At 41.6% G+C, this 24,891-nt stretch overlaps 1 protein-coding gene across 1 annotated transcript in view; it reads right to left on the minus strand.

Moving 5' to 3' along the window:
• LOC126236739 (deubiquitinase DESI2) overlaps positions 1 to 5,820 on the minus strand; it is a 131,783-nt gene extending 125,963 nt beyond the window's left edge. Inside the window, exon 1 of the mRNA XM_049946273.1 lies at positions 5,698 to 5,820. The gene's annotated coding sequence lies outside the window, so the exon portion shown is untranslated. The remainder of the gene's footprint in view (positions 1 to 5,697) is intronic.
• Positions 5,821 to 24,891: the final 19,071 nt, after the last annotated feature.

A 24,891-nucleotide genomic window follows, 5' to 3' on the forward strand; every position in this document is an offset into this window, starting at 1 on the left:
TTGACAGAGCACTGAAAGACCTGAGTCGAAACAAGGCCCCGGGAGTAGACAACATTCCATTAGAACTACTGATGGCCTTGGGAGAGCCAGTCATGACAAAACTCTACCATCTGGTGAGCAAGATGTATGAGACAGGCGAAATACCCACAGACTTCAAGAAGAATACAATAATTCCAATCCCAAAGAAAGCAGGTGTCGACAGATGTGAAAATTACCGAACTATCAGTTTAATAAGTCACAGCTGCAAAATACTAACTCGAATTCTTTACAGACGAATGGAAAAACTGGTAGAAGTTGACCTCGGGGAAGATCAGTTTGGATTCCGTAGAAATGTTGGAACACGTGAGGCAATACTAACCTTACGACTTATCTTAGAAGAAAGATTAAGAAAAGGCAAACCTACGTTTCTAGCATTTGTAGACTTAGAGAAAGCTTTTGACAACGTTAACTGGAATACTCTCTTTCAAATTCTGAAGGTGGCAGGGTTAAAATACAAGGAGCGAAAGTCTATTTACAATTTGTACAGAAACCAGATGGCAGTTATAAGAGTCGAGGGGCATGAAAGGGAAGCAGTGGTTGGGAAAGGAGTGAGACAGGGTTGTAGCCTCTCCCCGATGTTATTCAATCTGTATATTGAGCAAGCAGTAAAGGAAACAAAAGAAAAATTCGGAGTAGGTATTAAAATTCATGGAGAAGAAGTAAAAACTTTGAGGTTCGCCGATGACATTGTAATTCTGTCAGAGACAGCAAAGGACTTGGAAGAGCAGTTGAACGGAATGGACAGTGTCTTGAAAGGAGGGTATAAGATGAACATCAACAAAAGCAAAACGAGGATAATGCAATGTAGTCGAATTAAGTCGGGTGATGCTGGGGGAACAGAATTAGGAAATGAGACACTTAAAGTAGTAAAGGAGTTTTGCTATTTGGGGAGCAAAATAACTGATGATGGTCGAAGCAGATAGGATATAAAATGTAGAATGGCAATGGCAAGGAAAGCGTTTCTGAAGTAGAAAAATTTGTTAACATCGAGTATAGATTTAAGTGTCAGGAAGTCGTTTCTGAAAGTATTTGTATGGAGTGTAGCCATGTATGGAAGTGAAACATGGACGATAACCAGTTTGGACAAGAAGAGAATAGAAGCTTTCGAAATGTGGTGATACAGAAGAATGCTGAAGATAAGGTGGGTAGATCACGTAACTAATGAGGAGGTATTGAATAGGAATGGGGAGAAGAAAAGTTTGTGGCACAACTTGACTAGAAGAAGGGATCGGTTGGTAGGACATGTTTTGAGGCATCAAGGGATCACAGATTTAGCATTGGAGGGCAGCGTGGAGGGTAAAAATCGTAGAGGGAGACCAAAAGATGAATACACTAAGCAGATTCAGAAGGATGTAGGTTGCAGTAGGTACTGGGAGATGAAGAAGCTTGCACAGGATAGAGTAGCATGGAGAGCTGCATCAAACCAGTCTCAGGACTGAGGACCACAACGCCCGCATCTCGTGGTCGTGCGGTAGCGTTCTCGCTTTCCACGCCCGGGTTCCCGGGTTCGATTCCCGGCGGAGTCAGGGATTTTCTCTGCCTCGTGATGGCTGGGTGTTGTGTGCTGTCCTTAGGTTAGTTAGGTTTAAGTAGTTCTAAGTTCTAGGGGACTGATGACCATAGATGTTAAGTCCCATAGTGCTCAGAGCAATTTGAACCATTTTTGAGGACCAGAACAACAACATTGTATCCCCCTGCTTGAAAACCTGACACGTTCCACATCCTTGTGAATTATCACAATTAGGATTTATGGAATTCGTAATAGGAGCTCGAAGTGTTTGTACTTATAGAAGGATTTAAACAAGTTGCCTTTTGACAGCTATAGTGCACAGGACTGTTCCCGCCATCACTACACTAATGGAAACCGTTTTGTCGTTGGCTTACAACAATTATGTTGCCGCTTCCACTGCGTTAAATATTGAGCCTGCTAGGAAACTAATCCGGACGTGAAAATATCTCCAGCTTTAAGTAAAAACTTAACTTCGGCCTCAAATAAAATTACGAACAGATATATGACATTCTTAGTGTCACACTGTATGAATTTCAGAGTGTTTTCGTGACTTTTGTAGGACCATGAATCTTTAAACTTTGTGCTTCTTACATGTAAAATATTGACAAAATTAAAAAACAACAACAAAAAATTCACTGTTTTATAACGCTTCTTTGTAGCAAACGCAATATGATATGTGACTTTGGAAAGATCCGTTGCCGAGAGGAAGTATACTTACTATCAACGAAAGGAAAGTATTTCCAGGATTCAATAGTTTTCGAGATTTGACGTTTGAAGCTATTCCCCAGGTGGTAAATTTACCCAGTTTCAAAAACTTTATAAGACTTGCTCTACTCAGAAATGAGAATGGCGGCTAGAGCGCTAAAGCAGGCTCTGGAGGTCTCCGGTTCAAACTCGGAGAGGGGCGTAGATTTTTCCTCGTTCCAGTCCGTCCAGGTCCACTCCAGGCGACTAGGGCGATGCGCCCGCACCCTCCCCTCCTAACGCCGCAGAAAGGAAAGACTGTACAGTCAGGCCAATAGCCCTGCCGCGGACTTGCGCCACCAACTTCACTTTTGCTTTTGACACACTTTCGAACGCTCTAGAATTCCGTACCGTACGTGAATAACAGATATTTTAAGCGATATTTTTCCTAGTAGGTAGAGACTTTAAGTGAATTTTCTGTCGCCGCAGAGTGCGGAGCGCTGTGGCGGTTGCCTGTAACAATTACATCTCGCGACAACCTCACAACTTTGGACTTTGAACGCCAGATGGCAACTAATTTAAATCAGATTATCGTACTTTGCACTCAGTTTAGAACCGAACCTGAGGTAGCGATGAGTGAAATGCTACAGCACAATCAAATGTAACATCATTATAGACGTAACCAGTCAGTTCAACATCTTGGTTCAAATGGCTCTGAGCACTATGGGACTCAACTGCTGTGGTCATAAGTCCCCTAGAACTTAGAACTACTTAAACCTAACTAACCTAAGGACAGCACACAACACCCAGCCATCACGAGGCAGAGAAAATCCCTGACCCCGCCGGGAATCGAACCCGGGAACCCGGGCGTGGGAAGCGAGAACGCTACCGCACGACCACGAGATGCGGGCAGTTCAACATCTTCCTAGAAGACTTATGCGTTACTCCCTCGGTTACATTCTGATAGCTTTAATAATACGATTTTTTTTATTCATCCAGGGCTATGATGATGCTTTCTATGCGCGGTTTATCTGATTATTACTTATAGAAGAATAGATCAAAGCGTATTATAAATGGGAACTACAGTCTTTCACAAATAACCCTATCAATCTTTGAGGTATAGCCCTCAACTGACTCGGTGAGAGTTCCAGAGACCCCCCAAGGATATGCAGTAGTCGGTTGACTCTTACACTTCACAAACTGTGGGAAAAGCTATTTATTCCCGCCAAAAATGATTTTAGTTTTCCCTCAGTCCTGCGAGTATTATTTAACCAATTTAGCCTCAGAGATATTTCAGCTCCTTGTATAAGAGCGATCTGAAACGTAATATAGAAATTCATTTAATCTATTCCTCAGCTTCAGACCACAGTATCGACATCAGATTCTGCTTCTTTGTATGTCATCATCAGAAGCTCTGTTTAAAAAGAAAGAAAAATGGGGATACTTGCGACAGCCAGCTACTACTTTACTACTCGCGGATCGCGTCATTTGTGATGTCTCTAGTGCACGTCTAGTTTACCTACTCCAATAGTTATGCAATTTCTTTTGTTAGGTTTTACTTTGAGAGGGCTTTCTCTTGTAATTTTATATTGTGATTATTTTTAATCTCACGTTAGCAATGCAAGAGTTACCAACTTTTATTATATTACGTAAGTAACAATCACCTTGAGTTCAACAAACTGTGGGCACGTCCCGTCGCGCCTTGGTTTAGCAAAAACAAACAAATTAAGATCAAGTCCTGCAGCCGCAGAACAAAGTGAAATAAAAGTTCATGTTGCAGAGTATCGAAAATATTCCAAGTTTGACAGTCTATAAAACTGCCTAACAGTGGTCCAAGGCCAGAGCCAAAAACAGACGCAAAATTTCCTATCACCAAAACCAATACCTGTAGTAAATTCAAAGTGATCGAAACACCCGACGCGTTCAGGAAGACGACGGTTCAAATACTCGTACTGATGTAGGTTTGCCGCGTTTTCCCTAAATCGCTTAGGTTCTTATGGAAGGGCACAGCCGCTTTCCTTTCTCCACCCTTCCTTCATCCGAGCTCGTGCTCCCTCTCTAATGACCTACATGTCGACGGGACACTAAACACTAATCTTCTTCCTTCCTTCCTTCGAGAATATTTCACTCAGCAGAGCTGGGTCTCAATGAGGCTTTAAGTTGAAAATCTTCTCAAATATAATCTGTCACCTAACTTACTTGAGCGTCCGGCAAAGCCCGATACAGTCTTATCAGTTGAAAACGTGCATTCTCATAAGGCCTCTAAACGTCTCACAGGCTGACTGCCGCGAGCAGCTCTTCTGCAATATGACAGAATGGCGGATGGCGGCCAAGAATGACCAACTGACCCCGCGCACCATTTTTACACTTTTATATACTCTCGCAGCACTCGAATCCTCTCCCGTGGTTCACAAATAATCTTTTTGGGACACCGTTTAAATTCAGCACACAAAAGACATGAGTAATATACCTCGAAAGATGCGTCTTGTGACGCTGGACACTCTCCGAGCTGTGCATATGAGCGTACAATACACAATATTCCAATGAGCACCAAAAATCTGAGTCTCACGAAAAATACAAAATTATGAATGTCGAGTCTAATACAACTGTACCAACATATACGTCTACCTCAACTTGTGTACCTCCTTGAGTCACATCCACTCACACCATATTTATTACAGGTTGTAATAAATTTGAATAAAAGACAATTTTGCTATTGGTCAATTAATTAATCGTCAGTTGCATTAATAACGCTAACTTACGAGCTACCACTTGCTTACATGAGGCCGTAATTAGGCATGTGTCAGTGCAGATGTGCTTTCACATCATATCTTGATAACTGTGCATGTGCGATTAATTGATTCCGTGTAAATTAAAATGGCTTTCACACAGTGACTATACACGTTACAAATATGCGATTTCTACTAGCTATTATTGCAACTGTCTGCTACCATTTGCTAGTTCTAGCTTTGCGCTTCTGCGCACGACAACACTTATAAGTGTTTTGCCTAACTTCAGGAATCACAAAACGGATTCCAGTTTCCACAATATGAGGCGCAAGTATGAATTCAGAGGTGTGATGAATTCATCTCGTCTATACGTTAGAGTTCGCGGTACTTTGTTTCAATGCAGGTCATCGGGAACATGAGGATGTATTTTATAATCAATATTCTGTGTTTGCATGGCAACTAGGTGGCAGCGCGACAGCCGGATACTACTGCCACCCTGCTTTCAGGGCAAATACAAGTGCCCATTGTAAACCTTCATGACAAGCAACGGATAAAAAGCAGCTATTTAATGCAACTGAATAAACAGCACTGCTTCTTTGAAAGCTACCGCTTCTTTTCTAATTTTCTAGGCTAAATTTAGCTGTCGTCCACATAAAAAGCAGTAAGCAGTATAGCAATAGTTAATACAGAGTACAATTAGTTTCTATGCTCTGCTCGCCTTTTGTTAATGTGTACCTTGACTAGTTGAACACCCATGACGGTCCTTCTTGGTGGAATCTATAGAGCACGAATGAATGAACGCGTGAATGTCCGAGACGAAACCAGTAAGCAGAACTCTTTCCTGAGTGTGCAGATTAGCTCAAGTAGGTTGACTAGCCGCCGCGGCGATAAGCGACAACAGATAAATACGAGACGGGCATATCTGTTAGAGCACTCTTTTTTTTTCCTTCTCCAGCCGAATCAGTAACGTATCATACCAGCGTGCGTTGGGCAACCACATTCGCTGTCCAGCTCGAGAAACGCAGATCTCGTGCTGTATCAAGCGGCTCATTCGAAAGCGTTGGGCGAATAAAAGGGACAAAAAAATTGAATTGAAATGTAGTATTCCCTAGTACCAGACAGAAAAATTCAGGAAATGTGATTGTGCTTTCTTCGCCATCAGAATCATTGCCATAACTACGAAGTCACTAGTCAGTACGCAACAATACCTTCGCTGCGAGACGAGAATTCTAAGCGTCAATTCCGACCGTAGGATTTGGAACTCTTTATCAGCTTCGTTTTTAATTGCTCTCTATAGCTCCTGACGTTGACAGATTTTTTTTTTTTGGCAAAAGCTGAGTACGTTTAACATTTGAAATGGTAAATACTCTACAAGATGGAAATGAAATGAGCGTTTGGCGTCATTGGCCAGGAGGCCCGTTACGGGACAGGTCCGGCCGCCCTGGTGCAGGTCTTATTACATTCGACGCCACACTGGGCGACCTGCGCGCCGGATGGGGATGAAATGTTGATGAAGACAACACAACACCCAGTCTCTGAGCGGAGAAAATCCCCGACCCAGCCGGGAATCGAACCCGGGCCCCTTAGGACAGCAGTCCGTCACGCTGACCTATTTTTTTTTTTTTTTTAAATATCATTTTGTTCTTTTCATCTGCTCGGGGCGGACGTCGCAAGACACCCGTTTCAGTTCGTCGTTGAGCCATTAACTCAGTTTTTTTATTTTTTATTTTTTTTTTATTACAGAGGGCAGCTAACCCTCTGACCGAACACGCTGAGCTACCGTGCCAGCAACACGAACCACCACCCTACCACGCACTCCGTTATGGTCTGGCGGCGCTATCCATTGCTCTTTTTTTATTTTTTTTGCACTTTGCTCATTACTGTTCGTTGTATTTGGTTGCAGCGGACGTCACATGACGTCCGTTGAAGTTCGTTGTTGATATCTTCACTCAGTTTTTTTTATTACGAAGATCAGCCAGCTCTATAACCGAACACGCTGAGCTACCGTGCCGGCAAAATAGTCGGGAAATGTGTTTTATGATAATTTTTCTTTCTTTCTTTTTGCATTTTGTTCGTTGTTGATCGTTTTGTTTGGTCGTTGCGGATACCACATGACATCCGTTCAAGTTCGTTTGTTGATCCTTCCACTAAGTTTTCTTACTACAGAGGCCAACGGGCTCTCTGACCGAACACGCTGAGGTACCGTGCAGGCGTCCATTCAGCTATCGGAGCGGACACTCTACAAGATTAGAAACATTGTTCTACTCAAGATGTGGAGTGACCTGGCTGAGCTCTGTGAACACACTCGCGTTGTCCAAGTATTCTCGTTACGTTGATACGCAATCTGTGAGTTAGTATTTTTCTCTTTCATCACAAAAATTCGCAGGGAGGTAAATAGAAATGTGAGATGTGCTCCGATGGTAGAGATTTACCGGCAAAAGTCACAGCTCTGAGTTAGAGTTCCTGTTTGACACATAGTTTTCACTTGTAAAGAAAGTTCATTTCAAGCATGCAAAGTGAACGTTTCATTCTGGAAACATTCCTCGGCTGGGAAAATTTGAAAAGTTGTGGTAAGGTCTTATGGGATCAAACTGCTGAGGTCATCGGTCCCTAAGCTTACGCACTACTTAATGTAACTTAAACTAATTTACCCTAAGGACAACACACACACCCATGCCCGAGGGAGGACTCGAACCTCCGACGGGAAAAGCCGCGCGGACCACAGATCGCCGGGCTACCACGCGCGGCCCTCGGCTGGGACTGAGCCTTTCTTCCACGGTGTGTTTGTCCTGCTCTGGTACACGAAAGAACTTGTATGAGTGGTTTCTATGGAGATTTTTTTAAAGAAATAACGACTACTGTCGTTGCTCAAGATGAACTGGGACACTGGGATGGCTTCAAAAGAAATAGGGATACCTTCATTTAAAAGGTGCCAACAACTGTGGCAGTTATATAGAATGCACAGCTTATAAGTCTCAAGAATGTCATCAGGGAGCTTTATAAATGGTTTAAAAATGAAAGTCACAAAGGATGATTTTCTTTTATGTAATATGGCGGTATCACACGTAGAAAAAATAATTATTACACGAATCACGGCATTTCTAAATTAAAAAGCTTTATTTAGATTGCAATGTACTTGCCCCCCTTTAATACTGTTGGTATCCTAGAATGTCAGTGGGATGAAGTGCGTGACCGATTTAATGTTCCAAATTTAAAGAAGGACGGCAGTCAGCCGCAAAAATCCGTACTTTATTACAGATCTGGATTTTGACTATAACATAGTTACCGTCACTGAATAACGGGAAGTCATACATGTACCAACATGTCAGAACATAAACTTGTGACAAATAACACTAGCGCTTGCATGGTGTTTCTGCCATGTAAAGGCTAGTGTCATTTGTCACAAGTTTATGCTCTGACATGTTGGTACCTGTATGACTCTTCTGGTAATGCACCGACGATGACTACTTTATAGTTGAAATCTTGATCTGCAATAAATTAGATTTTTGCGACTGACTGGTCCTTCTATCATTTGAATATTCAGCGGCCTGTGCACATAGGCATCCAGTGGATTCCTATTTAGTTAGATTTAATGTTCGTTGGCTACCTTGGTTTCTAGGGGATGGTCACACACCTGTCGCATTACCCAGTAAGTAGATTTGTTAACTGATATAAGTTCGTATGCTTCCAGGGCCAGTGTCATTTCTAATCAAATAATTTTGGGTCTTATTCCGCGTCATTATGAGACAATAAAGAAACTAGATTACCGACGTTTCGACCGTCTTGCTGCGGTTCTCTTCAGGGCAGTTAACTGTTGTTAACTTCTCAATAACTGTTAATTGCACGCAGGATTGTGGCGAGTGGTGAAAAATAAAAACTGTTTCAAACACTATCTAGTTAAATTTCATCGTGTAGTGTTTCCGTTGAAGTAGACGCGAATTAATTAATGAAGATTTAATATGGTTTTTCTTAACCTCTTACTTTTGTTCAATAGTTGCCTTGGATCCGGCGATAACAAAATTCGTTTCTTCCTTACTTGCTTCTTGCTGGAGGGAAGTGGAATACTGCTGCATCTACTTTTCTTGAATAATTATGTGGACACCTTTTGTATAAATAATTCATATATTGGCCACAAACGTATGGAATATCATTTAGATAACATAAAACGTCAAATCAGATTGCCCAACACGAAACCGCAACATACAGTTTTATGCAATGAACGATGAAATCAGAATAACATTTTATGATTATTAAATTCGGGTCCAAACACAGTTATTGTCAGAGGTCTACGCGCTTGTCCACAAGTCCGGCGATGAGAGGAGCTTATATATTCGTGTCCACGTAGGTACTTTCTCTCACGAAGAAACTGCGATCGCCGTCCCATTTTTAAGACATATGCCATCCCTCATCACGTGAAAATAAAATAACAAATCCCTCTTCTACTATAACTTGTTTTAGGGTTCCCATTTGCGAGTATCATTCGTCAGTAAGAACATCCAGCGATAAACATCACTCCTCTGGAGGTTATGTAACACCGTAAGCACTAAAAGTATTTATTGAAGCTTTAAGACGTGAAAGCAACACAATTACAGGTAGAATGCCTCGCTAGTTGTGGCACACAGTATTACAGCTCGTTACAAGTCCAGTGCTTCTGCTCAAAAGTTAATGTTCATAATGCTAGCTATCGAAATATTTGCAAGTCCAAACGTGTATCGGCTCACCATTAATGTTCAAGACTAATTTTAAGAACTCCTACATGGAACTGTCGCCTAGAAAGTTTCAGTCACCTGAATCCGAGACTGGCACGCCGCTGGTATGACCATACGTCTGTTCTCGGCCAAATCTCGAAGTGAATTGTTCGGTGTCAACATAGGACTTAAAAAAATGAGATTGCAACTACACATACTGCATATGAATTAGGACCAGAATTTGACCAGATTTCCCGCAGTCTCCTTAGATTTTAGCTGGGGCCCTTAGTTTTTAATCGGTGAGATAGGCTACCGTTATTTCTTATTAACTGTTATTAAACATAACGAAATTAACATGACTATAGACAGCTACTGTAATCTGCTGCCTCATACTGCCGCTACACTTACCGATTTATAGTTTATTTTACATTAAAAGAGGGTATTAATAGTCAGAATGAACATTCCAGCTATTAATTCAAAACATGTTCTATTAATAAAAATTTCAATAATTGCACTTACATTGTGCTGTGAAAGCGCTATCTGTCGACACTTGGCTCTTTAACATCGTTTAGGGCATTTAGAAGTCATTAATTTCCTAAGTCATAGGTATTTCCAGTATTTCCAGATCTTACATCTACAATATCTTAATTCTATTTTGTTTACCGAGAGGGCGCTTGGACGCACTTACTCTTCTCTTTTGTCTCTTTCATTTGGTCTTCTTGCTTAAATTATAAACATATGGATTTTATGCATTTTGTGACCGAGAAATAAATTCTCGTCCGCTGACTCCACGCCATGGCGCTAGATTACGCTATCAGTGTCCTGCAATAGCCAAGTGCATTGATTGTATTCGACCGGTAGTGACACTCTAGACTACTTGCCATTCCCCTGTTGGTCGGGTTACTTCGTGTCCTTTCGTTCTACCAGTTGCATAGTCTAAGCATCATCTGCCGCTAACAGAAAGCACTACCTACTCGCCTTTGTCACAACTCGCGCCTCACGCGCCGTCATCTGTTAAAACAGCGTGTGTCTAGCCCTTCCTCTCTGTAACGTCTAAACTTGCTGTAAATATTGAATGGGACAGGGCGCGACTATGCATTTAGTATGATAAATGCTTTTAAAATATAGCCAAAAAGACGTCATCGTCTCGCTAGATATCTCTACAACGTGGCGCTTTCTATTGCATCTAACAACAGAACATGAGAAAGGTGTGCCTTTTCATACATTCTTTTTAAAATGTAGTGCGATTAAGAAATGGAACACCCATTAAGGTTCGGGGATCAACAGGTACACCACATCAATTTTTTTCTGTATGTACGCAATACTATACGAGCACTATTATCGGGCGCACAGCATTACCGAGATACTACTGCATCCTAAGCAGAAATGGCAAGGATGCCCCCCCCCCCCCACCTCCCCCACGCACACATAAAAAGTTGCCTCATTTTAATTTTTCCTACTAGATTTAGAAAATTTTGTAATTTTAAGGTAAGGTAGGATTAATAAAAACGAAGCGTTATTCCAAAGTATTACATGAATGGCTATGTGAATGAAACGATACAGGCAGATATACCGTAGGTGCAATCACAACGGTGGTGTATCGTGAAGAGGTCAGACTAACACGTGGTTCCTGAAGAGGGGCAGCAACCTTTTAAGTACTTGCAGGAGCAACAGTCTTCATGATCGACTGATATGGCGTTGTAACATTAGCCAACATCGCCTTTCTGTGCTGGCACTGCAAACAGATGAAAACAAGGGGAAATTACAACCATCACTTTTTTCTCCCAAGGGCATGCTGCTGTACTGTGTGGTTAAATAATGATGTCATCCTATTGGTAAAATATCCTAGAGGTAAAGTAGTTCCTTCATTTAGACCTCAGGACGGGGACTACTCAGTAGCCGGCCGAAGTGGCCGTGCGGTTAAAGGCGCTGCAGTCTGGAACCGCAAGACCGCTACGGTCGCAGGTTCGAATCCTGCCTCGGGCATGGATGTTTGTGATGTCCTTAGGTTAGTTAGGTTTAACTAGTTCTAAGTTCTAGGGGACTAATGACCTCAGCAGTTGAGTCCCATAGTGCTCAGAGCCATTTGAACCATTTGAACTACTCAGTAGAACGTCGTCACCAGGTAAAACAAAACTGGCATTCTATGGGTCTGAGAGTGATAGATAAATCTCTTAATTCTTAGAGAATTAAAGAATGGAAATGGATAGACTGGAGTTAGATGTAGTGGGAATTAGTGAAGTACAGTAGCAGGAAGAACATGACTTTTTGTCAGGGCTGAACAAGGGTAGCAACAGAAAATCAGATAGGAGTAATGCAGGAAAGGTTTAATAATGAATAAGAAAATACAAATGCGGGTATGCTACAATGAACATCATAGTGATTGCATTACCGTAGTTAAGATAGACACAAAGGCAACAGCTACCTCAGTAGTACAAGTTTCTATGCCAACTAGCTCCGCAGATGACGAAGAGATTGAAGAAATGTATGATGAGATAAAATAAATTATTCAGATAGATAAGGGAGTCGAAAATTTAGTTATGGCGGGGTACTGGAATATGGTCGTAGGAAAGGGAAGAGATGGAAAAATAGCAGGAGAAAATGGAACGGGGAAAAGGAGTAAAACGAACCCTCCGGCAGAATTTTACACAGAGCATAAATGAATCATCGCCAATACTTCGTTTAAGAATCTTGTAAGAAGGCTGTATGCATGGAAGACACCTAGGGACGCTGGAAGGTTTCAAATCGATTATATAATCGTTAGACAGAGATTTCGGAAACAAATTTTAAACTGTAATATATTTCCCGAAGCAGATGTGGACTCTGACCACAATTTTTTGGATATTAACTGTAGATTAAAACTGAAGAAACAGCAAAAAGGCAAGAAATTAAGGAAATGCAACCTGGATAATTTGAAGGAACCAGAGAATGTTGAGAGTTTCAGAGGGATGATTATGCAACGCTGGACAGAAACTGGGAACAGGAATACAATACAAAACGAACAGGTAGCTTTGAAAGATGAAATAGCGAAGGCAGCAGAAGGTGAAATAGATAAAAAAGGTGTAGTAGAAATCTTTGGAATATTAAGGAATTATTGAATGTGGTTGACGAAAGGAGAAACTATAAAAATGCAACCAATGAAGCAAGCGAGAGGGAATACAGACGTATAAATAATGAGATTCACACAAAGTGCAAAATGATTAAGCAGTAAGGGGTAGAGGACAAGTGCAAGGCTGTAGAAACATACGTAACCAGATGAGTTGTGGATGCTGCTTGTAGAAACATTAGAGACCTTTGGAGAAAAGAGAAGCAGCTGTATGAATACCAAGACCTTAGAAAACAAGCCAGCGCTTAGCAAAGAAGGGATAGCTGAAAGATGGTAGGAATATATACAGGACTTATACAAGGAAAACGAACTTGAAGACAATATTACAGAAAGGGAGGAGGAAGTAGATGAAGATGAGATAGGAAATAGGGTGTAGAAAAATATCTACTACCACTCACAATCAAAGATTATGTATTCGTCACACGACCGGTTTCGGGCTTGTGCCCATCCTCAGGTGTTTAAACATTCATGTACATGTTAATATTGCTGGAGATCACTGTTTAAATACCAGCAAATAATTTTCTTTGTATTTAAACAGTGATTTCGAGCAATATAAACATGTACATGAATGTATAAACACCTGAGGATGGGTACAAGTCCGAAACCGATCGTGTGATGAATAAATAATCTTTTATTGTGAATGGTAGCGGAAATTTTTTTATAAAGGAACAGTCACGGAGTTCAGCAGCATCCACTATTGATGAAATTCACGAGATAGGAAATATAATGCTTGAATAATTTGAGTGAGCACTGAAAGACTTAAGCTCAAGCAAGGCCCCTGGAGTAGACGACACTCCCTCAGAATTACTGAGGTTCTTGAGAGAGCCAGCCATGACAAAGTTATTTTGTCTGGTGTGCAGCATATGACACAAGCGAATTAGCCTCAGACTTCAGAAATAATATAATAATTCCAATTCCACAGAAAGCTGGTGTTGACAGGTATAAGTACTACCAAACCGTAAGTCGTGGTTGCATAATATTGGCACGAATTATTTAAATAAGAATGGAAAAACTGGTAGAGGCTGACCTTGGGGAAGACCAGCTTGGGTTCCAAAGAAATCTGTAAACGCGCCATGCATACCCTACGACTTACCTTAGGAGATAGGTTGAAGAAAGGGAAACCTATACTTGTAGCATTGGTAGATTTACAGAAACTTTTTAACATTGTTGACTGGATTAACTTCTTGAAAGTTTAAAGGTTCATACGGAAACCAGGCAGCAGTTATAAGACTCGAAGGGAATGCAAGGGAAGCACTAGTTGAGAAGGAAATGGGACAGGGGTGTAGCCCATCCCTGATGTTATTCAGTCTACGTTGAGCAAGCTGTGAAGGAAACAAAGGGAAATTTTGGAATGGAATTAAAGCTCAGGAGGAAAACATAAGAATTTGTGGTTTGCTGCTGATATTGTACTTCTGTCAGAGACAGCTAAGGACTTGAAAGAGAAGTTTAGCGGACTGAATAGTGTCTTGAAAAGAGATGAGATGAACATCAATAGAAATTAACAGCGGTAATGGGATGTCATCGAAGTACATCAGGCGGTGCTGAGGGAATTATATTATGAAATGAGACACTAAATGTAGCGTATGAGTCTTGTTCTTTGGACAGTAATATAACTGATGATGGCCAAAGTAAGGACTAAATAAAATACAGACTGACAATAGCATGAAAAACTGTCCTGAATAAATATGAATGTTAGGAAGTCTTTTCTGAAGATATATGGCTGGAGTGTAGCCTTGTACGGGAGTGAAACGTGGATGATAAGCAGTTCAGACAAGAAGATAATAGAAGCTTTCGAAATGTGGCGTTAGAGGAAAATGCTGAAGATTAGGTGGATAGATGGAATAGCAAATCTAAATGAAAAAAGAAGTTTAGGCACAACTGGACTAAAAGAAAGGATCGGTCGGCAGAACGCATTCTGAGGCGTCAAGGAATTATCATTTGGTGACGGAAGTAAGTACTGGGGGATAATAACTTTAGAGGGAGAGCAAGACTCGAGTACAGCAAGCAGGTTTAAACGGATGTAGGTTGCGGTAGTTACGCAGAGATCAAGATGTTTATACGGGATAGACTAGCATGTGGATGAAGACCCCGTCAACGCCAACATACGAAAAATATTGCAGACAACTAATAAAATGCATGATTGTTGTAAATAAATCACAAACTGCGGAAACTTTCTAAAAAATTGAAAGTAAAGCAAAATTATTGTCTTATTTTTTGTCACCTAATGCACACTCTTTGTATGATGTACAATAAATAACAAAGTTTTATTTGTTATTCACAAATCATTAATAAGCTTAAATTATTAACTGGAGATAAATGGAAAAGGGCTGTAAGTAAGTGTTGAGAACATAATTTCTTTCCGAAAATTATGTTTTTATTACAGTTTTAGTTTTCGTTTCCTTGCTTTGAGCGAAACAAACTCTTTGTTTATGCCACTGAAGTCAAATTTCGCAGCTGTGCTGTATTCTATCGACAAGATACCTGAATTTGACAGACTGCTTCTCCTACACTCGATATGACGTAGTTTTTTGCCATCTTTAATTTGCTGACATTGCATTGACAAAATGCTGCAGTCACTGGCATTGTTATAAATGTTGTCAAATCTATTTCGGCGCTTGGATAAGCATACTTTGAAAAAAAGAAAACTTCAAGATATGTAAATGGGAAGCTGCGTTAAAGCTCTTCTTCAGTTCTTTCTGCTAGAATTTGAAAGCCGCTGTTTCGTTGACTAGGTCAGCTGGATCGATATTACTTCTGTACTTGACACCAAAATCTGCGGCATATTTTTCAGAATAAAATGCAGTGCTTTCGTTTAACACGTTCCTAACAGGAAATTAAAGTGGTATGAAATAGCATGTTGTTATGTGAGATGTGTCCCATTTCACATATTATTCTATCAAATAATTTGAAGCATTTTTGTTAAATAGTTTCAATCCAGTCCTCAGTTGGCAGAAATCTTACAAAATCTTGGCGAAGTTGAGCGAAAACCCCATAATTGAACATGAACTGCGTAGTCGGCAACTGTATTAGCCCAGTGCAATGTTGACAAATAACCCGTGTTCGGAAGTAATCCTTTCATTAGGATGCTACTTGTGTGTAATGACACTATGACAAATCGTGCGTTTACATGCTTAATTTTTGCTGCACATACGTAACGAAAATTCGGTAGTGTAAATGTGTTAAGTGATTTACTTCTATTTTTAAGCGTGTACACAGTGTTGCAATGCGTGATAAATTTGGATGTTGCCGTAGGACAGTGAAAGACGGAGTAGTATTTGTAGAGTGTAGGTTGGAATTTCACGGGGGCGACTGTCAACTTTTTGGTTTGTCTCTCCCCATGATTTGTAATGATTCGAAGCGCAAATTTGGCTAGATTAAGTTGTTTTAACAGTTTCAAAATGTGTTTTTTCCAATTTAAATTTTCATCAATACGGACCCGTAAGAGTTTTGGAGTTTCCACAGTATTTGTTATTTCCTACCATGTGTTACACTTATCATTGTTGCAGTACCTCTAGATGTGCAGAACTGAATATGTAGCTAGAATATAGCAGGTCAGCAATTGGAAGCAGTTAATTCCATAAATTATCTGGGAGTAGGCATTAGGAGTGATTTAAAATGTAATGACCATATAAAATTAATCGTCGGTAAAGCAAATGTCAGACCGAGATTCATTGGAAGAATCCTAAGGAAATGCAATCCGAAAACAAAGGAAGTAGGTTACAGTACACTTGTTCGCCCACTGCTTGAATACTGCTCACCGGTGTGGGATCCGTACCAGATAGGGTTGATAGAAGAGATAGAGAAGATCCAACGGAGAGCAGGGCGCTTCGTTACAGGATCATTTAGTAATCGCGAAAGCGTTACGGAGATGATAGATAATCTCCAGTGGAAGACTGCAAGAGAGACGCTCAGTAGCTCGGTACGGGCTTTTGTTGAAGTTTCGAGAACATACCTTCACCGAGGAGTCAAGCAGTATATTGCTCCCTCCTACGCACATCTCGCGAAGAGACGATGAGGATAAAATCAGAGAGATTAGAGCCCACCCAGAGGCATACCGACAATCTTTCTTTCCACGAACAATACGAGACTGAAATAGAAGGGAGAACCGATAGAGGTACTCAAAGCACCCTCCACCACACACCGGCAGGTGGCTTGCGGAGTATGGATGTAGATGTAGATGCAGATCTTTTTAAGGGTGAGGCCATTCGCAGAAAACCAGCTAATGTGGGGAACTGAATAGGGAACCCAACGAGGCCCTCCCAAGCAACAGTAGGCTTTGCAAAAAAGACAGAGAATAGCTGAGCAGGCGGCAAAGAGCTGTGCCCTTCAGGTTGAATTAGATCTCGTGAGATCTGTACTAGGTAGGTTGAAGAGGGTAAAAGATCTTGGGAACTGAGTAACTGTAAAAGCAATGGGCGAAAGGAGAACAGCTTTCCAACTTCATCTACATTTGTGTTAACAGTATCGAATAAATTTGACTTGTTCGCTGAAGTAGGACGGGAAAAGCCTCGTCCAGCTGTAGGTCACACTAAGGTGCAACAGATTTCTAGCAAAGAAACTCAATGTAGGTCGGTACCGAAAGGCAGTAGGTAGAAAAGAGTTTTTCTGCTAGGTAGTAGTCATGGGAGGGGTGTAGGCTAGATGGTACAGAACAAATTAGAGACATGGTACCAGGTCACAGGCATTGTGAAGCCTTAGTCAGGTGACAGAGGACATAGAGAATTTGTGTAAAGGTCTTGGCAAAGAGGATCAGATAATTATAGTTGGTGGATCAGGTAACAGCCTGGCTAAGAACAGTAATTACGGCGTTAGGGGTGACCTGGGTGAAGTAGGAGTAGCAACTGCACACATAAATGTGGAGGTCCTGCAGGGCCTTGACGACTCCTGGATAAACACTGCTGTGAGCAGTGCGAGCACTGAGTTGAACAGTCTGCTACTGACTGAAATTAAATCTGGTATGAGTGCAGTGCCAGTTTGGAGGTGGGAATATACTAGACATGGCCTGCACCTGAATCAGAGAGGGAAAGATAGGTTGGCTGAGTGTCTTACTGATAATATACGGGGGGGGGTGGGGGGGGGTGGGGGGTGGCTGTCATCACACCATCACACATCCCTGTGGATACTTGTGTCAGAGGGGCACCTTTCATAGGTTAGAATCAGAATTCAGGCATCCTGTTTTGAAAGAAGTGAAAATAACAAATGAGCCCCACAAAAAGCTTGATAATGTGTGGAAAGGTAAGGTTAACTTATTTTCTCAAAATATTAGAAGATTGAATAGTAAAGTAGAAGAGGTTCTTGTCTGTTTGGGAAATTTAGAGAGCTCTGAAAAGATAGAGATCCTGTGCCTGTCTGAGTACCTCATAACGACAGGGTTAGGTAAGTTACATATAAAAAATTATACTACTGCAGCTTACTCACGCAGAAATAACATAGGAAAATGAGAAGTTTTACATCATTAAGACAGAACACAAGTTCAGAAACTCTGAAACAAGTAGATTTTGTAGTGATCATCACACAGAGGTGTGTGCCTGAGAATTAATGCTGAAAAGTATTGTAACTGTGCATAGATCCCCACTAGGGAATTTTGAACTATATTTGAAGAATTTGGGTTCCTAACTGTGCTATCAGTTGGGTAGTAGCAAGCAGCTAATAGTCTGTTGTGACTTCAATGTAGATTTTCTGAAAGTTTCTGATAGGAAAAATGACCTGAAAACATTATTTTGATCCAACAATTTGGTCACAATAATTAATTTTCCCACATGAGTGTATAAAGACAGTAGGACCCTAAATGATAATGTTTTCTTTGATGAAACTCAGAGTAAGGAAATGACTGTTTACCCAATAACAAATGCTCTCTCTGATCATGATGCACAGTTAGTTAGGATAAACAACATATCGCCTTACAGTATGGATACTCCTCAATGGAAAACAGTTGGAATAATTAATGACCCCAGGACAGACGTTTTTAATAATATTTTACAGGAGATGACGGGATGTAATTTATAATGAATCAAATGTTAACATAAAATTTAATCTATTCCATGATAATTTCATATCATTATTTGAAAGTAGCTTTCTGCATAAGGTAATCACAAAGGACACTAAACAGTGAGGTAAAATACCATGGATCACTAGAGGGATTAAAGAACATTGTGAAAGTAAAGGGGAAATGTATCTTTCAGCAAGAACAATTAGGGGCCCTGCAGCAGTTGCACACTACAAAAACTGCTCAACATTACAAAGACATGTTATTTAAAAAATCAAAGAACATGCTCATAACGTCAGAAATCAGTATTTCTGACAACAGACTTAAGGTTATACGGAATGTAGTGAAATGAGGGACAGGAAAACCAGCCACAGAACAAGACAGAACACTATTGAACTGAATGGAAGGGCTGTAAATGATGTATCACAGATAGCAAATGCATTTAATAATTTCTTAAATGCAGTAGAAAGCATAGTGATAAACAGTCCAAGAGCAAAATCACAGCAGTATGTTAAAATTCTAACGTTCATAAAATTCAGTTATATGAATATATCACCAACTCTTCCTTCTGAAATTAAGAAAATTATACATTCCCTCAAAAATAAAAGCTGGCCTGGTTTTGATGGTGTTTCCAATCATCATCATCATCATCATCATCATTTAAGACTGATTATGCCTTTCAGCGTTCAGTCTGGAGCATAATCCCCCTTATAAAATTCCTCCATGATCCCCTATTCAGTGCTAACATTGCTTCATCTTCTGATGTTAAGCCTGTTACTTCAAAATCATTCTTAGCCGAATCCAGGTAACTTCTTCTTGGTCTACCCCGACTCCTCCTACACCCTAATGCTGATGAACCCATGAGTCTCTTGGGCAACCTTGTTTCTCCCATGCGTGTAACATGACCCCACCATCTAAGCCTGTTCGCCCTGACTGCTACATCTATAGAGTTCATTCCCAGTTTTTCTTTGATTTCCTCATTGTGGACACCCTCCTGCCATTGTTCCAATCTTGTTTCCAATAGATAACTAAAAATTTATGCTCACGTAATACGCTCAGCCTTATCTGAAATATGTAATTCATCACTAACTCAAGGCATTTTTCCAGAGAGACTGAAATATGCCATTATTAAACCCTTCTTTAAGAAAGATGATAAGAGAGCTACCAATCACTACAGGGCTGTTTCACTGCTGACATCATTATTTAAAATTTTTGAGAGGTGATATATTCTAGAATAGTAACTCAGCTTAGCAACAAAAGTGCCCTTAGCAAATCACATTTCGGGTTTCAGAAGGGTTGTTGTACTGAGAATGCCATTTACACATTCACTCACCAGATTTAACAAGCTAATGCTAATAATAAAAAAGCCCCAGCTGGTATTTCTACTACCTCTCTGAGGCATTAGACTGTGTGAATCACAGTATTCTCATAGATAAATTGATGTTTTATGGGACTGATTATGGGGTTCAGTCTTAGGTCCACTACTGTTGCTCCTGTAAGTAAAAGATCTTCTGTCTATTATACAACAAGCAGAATTAGCTCTTTTTGCAGATGACACTTGTATTGTAATCAATTCAAGCATACATGCAGGAACAGAAGAAATGGTGAACAGAGTTCTTAAAAGTATCATTGACTGGTTTTCTGCAAATGGTCTCACCCTTAAAAAGATACTACATATTCAGTTCTGCACATCTAGAGGTACTGCAACAATGATAAGTGGAACACATAGTGAGGAAATAATAAATATTGTGGAAACTTCAAAACTCTTAGGGGACCATATTGATGAGAATTTAATTGGATAAACACATTTTGAAATTGTTACAACAACTTAGCCCAGCCACATTTGTGCTTAGATTCATTGCTAATCATGGGGAGAGACAAAAAAAATCAACTTGGAAATGTTCAGAATGTAGCTGTATATAGAAATTAATTTTTGATGTGAATCTAAAATTACTCGTTCCACATCATTATGATCTATTTGCAAAATGATCCATGGAACATGTAACCTACTAATTAACTAACAGTCTCGGGTTTAGTGAAAGACCTGATATTTTTTGGGGGGAAGGGGTCCCTCTGCGCCTGAGCTGTTGGTGGGGTTTATCTCGCCATGGCCTTGGTACAGCCCTGGCCAAGAGTAAATCAGACCCGAACTGCATCTGCTCGCTACATCAAAGACTGCTGGTTTCTTGGGCGCCCATGTCCAGGAACCAAGAAGTCCCAGCCCCCTCTCCTAGCTCTCAGGCAAAGTAAAAACTAGAATTTAGTCAGGTGTTTTTCTTACAAGAAAACATTTTAAAATTCGCTGTTACATAGGTTTTTAACTGGTCGTAATTGGAACTTTTTGTGGTTGCTTACAAGTCGCCATTTGTCTTTCAAAATACTAAACATATCTCCCTCCCCCTGACTTACAAACCATAGTACGGGTGCCCTCGGTTGGTTTGGTACCTGGAGCAACCTGGGCGTGGTTATTTCATACATTTTTGGATATTCGTTCGAGCGACACAGACGTTTTCCTTCTTCAATGGAGCTAATTCTCCATCTCTCATGATTTCATTGTCGATTGTATGGTTACTCGTAATCTTCTTACTATCTTGTCCATAATAACAACGACAGTAGGAATACAACGGGGATCTTGGTTACAAATTGACCTTTGGCTTTTTGGTTGCCTACATACAGTGGCAGCTTCAAATACATGTCGACATCATGTTCCTCTCCCCTCCTTCCCTTATCCCCTACCCTCCCTCTCACTCTCCCATCCACGTTCAACTTCCTTTCCCCAACCCAAGTCCCTTCTTTCCCCTGTCCTCTCCTAAAGCCCAACGAGATCTACAGGGAAATGCAGCCTACATATGGGGAAAACTGTCTCGCTTTGAGAACTGTGGGGGGCGGGGTGTGTTGTGAGTACAACAAAGGCAATGAAGTCTTGCACGACAATGGGCCGTCGGAGATGCAATGGTGAAAGCAGATTGGGATGTGCACATCATGGCCATTTCCTGGGAATTTGGCATGTTGTATGGGAGTGCTTACGATATCGTTCACGGCGTTAGGGTACTGGCAGGTTTCATATTGGTGAGTACCTAAACAGTTGGATGACATGATGATAGGCAAGTGGATTATGCCTTCACTGAATCATCTGGAATAGTACTGCAAGGAGGGTGAAGGTTTCCTGAACCGCATTGTTACTGGCGATGAACTGGGACACTGCATTTTACGCCGGAGTCCAAGCAGCAGAGCTTGGTGTGGAAACGTCTGGGATCGCCTCTGACAAAAATTCAGCGACATCTATTGGGAAAGTGATGTTAACGGCCTTCTGGGATAGCCGTGGACTGCTTCTGCTAGATTTCATGCCACAAGGTACAACGATCAATGCCGACAGTTATTGTTCCACACTGTGACGTCTGAGGGCTCCCATCGGGCGAAGGCGCCGAGGGATTCTAGATGTGGACAACGTGATTCTGCTCCACGACAGTGCGAGACCAAATGTGGCAATCGGAACTGCCAAAAAGCTCTGGGCATTTCACTGGGAGATGCTGGACCACCAACCATACAGTCGAGACCTCGCCTCTAGTGACTGTCACGTTTTTGGACCACTGAAGAAGTTTCTGAAAGGGCAAGGATTCACAAGTAATTATGAAGCAAAGGCAGCTAACTTTTTCTGGAGGATTTCGAAGAACGAGCGTTGAAAAGTGTTCCCTTACGTCCATCCTGCTTCTTCACGTATGTTGACGATACGTTTTTTATCTGACCACATGGCAATGAGGCACTGCAGCAGTTTGTTGATCATTTGAATGCCATACATCAGAATATGAGATTTACAGTGGAGGTGGAGAAGGATGGGAAGTTACCCTTCTTAGATGTGCTGGTGGAGCGAAAATCAGATGGACGTCTCGGACATTCTGTGTACAGAAAACCGACGCATACAGATTTGTATCTAAATGCGCGTAGTTTTCACCACCCAGCTCAGAAGAGAGCAAGGACTATTTCGGACAAGGATCAGCTCGGCTTCGAGATTAACCATCTGACGACGGAATTCAGAAAAAAATGGATATTCTGATCGTGATATCAGATCTACTCTGGCGAAAAAACCTAGGAAGGACGCTGTTCGAACAGATCAAGAGGACCAACACACCGCGCGGCTACCATTCTGCGGTGCAACGACCAGCAAGATCGTCAGAGTCCTGAGCCGGCAGGGAATCAGACCAGTCTTCCGGCCACCCAGGAAGATGAAGGAAATGTTGCGACCCGTGAAAGATAATCTCGGCCTGAGAGTGCCGGGAATTTACAGCAGTCCTTGCGAGTGTGACAAAAATTATATGGGCCAGTCTATAAGAACTGTTGCCGATCGCTGTGTGGAACATCAGCGTCACCTGAAATACAAGTACCTAGAAAAATCAGCGGTGGCTGAGCACAGTTTGTTAAACAAACATAAGATTTTATTCGATGAAACAAGACTACTTGCTCACGCTTCAAACTATTGGGACTCTGTCATCAGGGAAGCAGTTGAAATTAGACTCTCTGAAAATAATTTCAACAGAGACTCCATTTATACACTCAGCAATGCATGAAAGCGCGCAATTGATAAAGAAAGAGCGCAGAGGGAGACAATACATTCCTCGCAGTTCTCCGCCTGTTTCGATGGATGGCGCTGCAAGCAACGCTGGATAAAGCGCGCAAACAAAATCTATGGACATAGAGGCCGCCACCTCCGTACGCGCCGTTTTCACCGTGACGTCATCCGGCCAATGAGAAACCGTCCATTGCTTATAAAAGCGGAAGCCTCACCGGTCCACGACAGTCAGTTTTACCCCTGACGATGATGACGGAGGTGGTCATCGAAAGCTTGGGATTTTATCCCAATTTTACACAGCAAGTAAATCGAGAACTTTTTATGCAAGGACTCCGTCGCGAAGGACTTCGTAGTCAGGAGTAGAAACGATTAGCGAACAAATAAATACTGTAAACAGAAGCTTTGCTTAGCTTGTAGCTTTCTCCAAGCTTTCAACGACTCTTTACAAATGAACATGCAGCAGTAAAGTCCAGCTAATGCAATAGCAACAAGAACATCATAGGGTGAGGCTCTCTTAACTAATGCATGAGCGATAGTGACAGGACCGCGACTGCGCTGCTTCTTGGTATTGACTTCATTGCCACTGGGCCATGCCTAGTTGTGAATGGGCCTTGTGGCTGTCGCTGACCAACCTTTATTGAGGCGGCAGAGCGCGCTTGAGCTATGGAGTCGCTGGAGGCATGGCCCAGCAGGTGTGCTCCATTGGGTGCTGGATTCCACATGACTGCTATCGGCGTCTGTCGGAAACTTGTGTTGCCATTACCGATTGTGGGATGCCAGTGGCGTGGAAACGATCTATGATGCCACACTGACTTCAACAAGTTAACTGTGTTATCTCGATAAACGAACATAAGACTGAAGGTCAGTAGCTATCTTCATGCAAGTTCATGGTGAGACGCTTATGAAACAAAAGACTTGTTGTGTAATTAAAGACCACAAATAATGTTAATGTGAGCGAAACTGTCACAGTATCTTGGACCTTTGGAACAGTGCTTGTAAGAATTTTGAGCTAGGATATCACATGTCCACAGTTAATAACAAACGTACATTTGGTTAAGGATTCGAGAGAACGAGCCACAGTCAGTGTTCAGAAGATACGACAAAGTCTAAGTGCGGAGTGATGTCAATAGCTATCAAGAAAAAAATATTATGGAGCCTGATGAGCGGTTATGGTGATTGTGTCTACATGTTCTGGTGGGAAGGCCACGTCGAGGGTTCCGCATTGTGGAGATTGGCACAGACAGGGGTAACAGCGTAGAGCCGGCTCCGAGTGAGTTCCTGACATGGAATGCAGGTGCATTCCGCGTCTTATGTGGGAAGCTCACTTGGAGCGAATTGGCCTCCCAGGGCCCAAGAGGCATACCTAAGTACAGCCCCAGGCGCCAGGATACAATCAGACTTGCTTACTGCCTCGTAGCGGGCATCAAGAAAGAGGTGCATGGAGCCAGTGACCTCTGACGGCGCTTAAGTTGCCGTCTGACGGTCGTGTGTAGTGTGGCAGCCCTTGTGGGTCGTCTTCTAGGAAGCTGGCTACCCACGTAACTTGGATGAATGTGTGTTCATGGCAGAGCAAGCATAAGCC

The sequence above is a fragment of the Schistocerca nitens genome, chromosome 2, assembly GCF_023898315.1.
Source record: "Schistocerca nitens isolate TAMUIC-IGC-003100 chromosome 2, iqSchNite1.1, whole genome shotgun sequence".
Classification (NCBI taxonomy): domain Eukaryota; kingdom Metazoa; phylum Arthropoda; class Insecta; order Orthoptera; family Acrididae; genus Schistocerca; species Schistocerca nitens.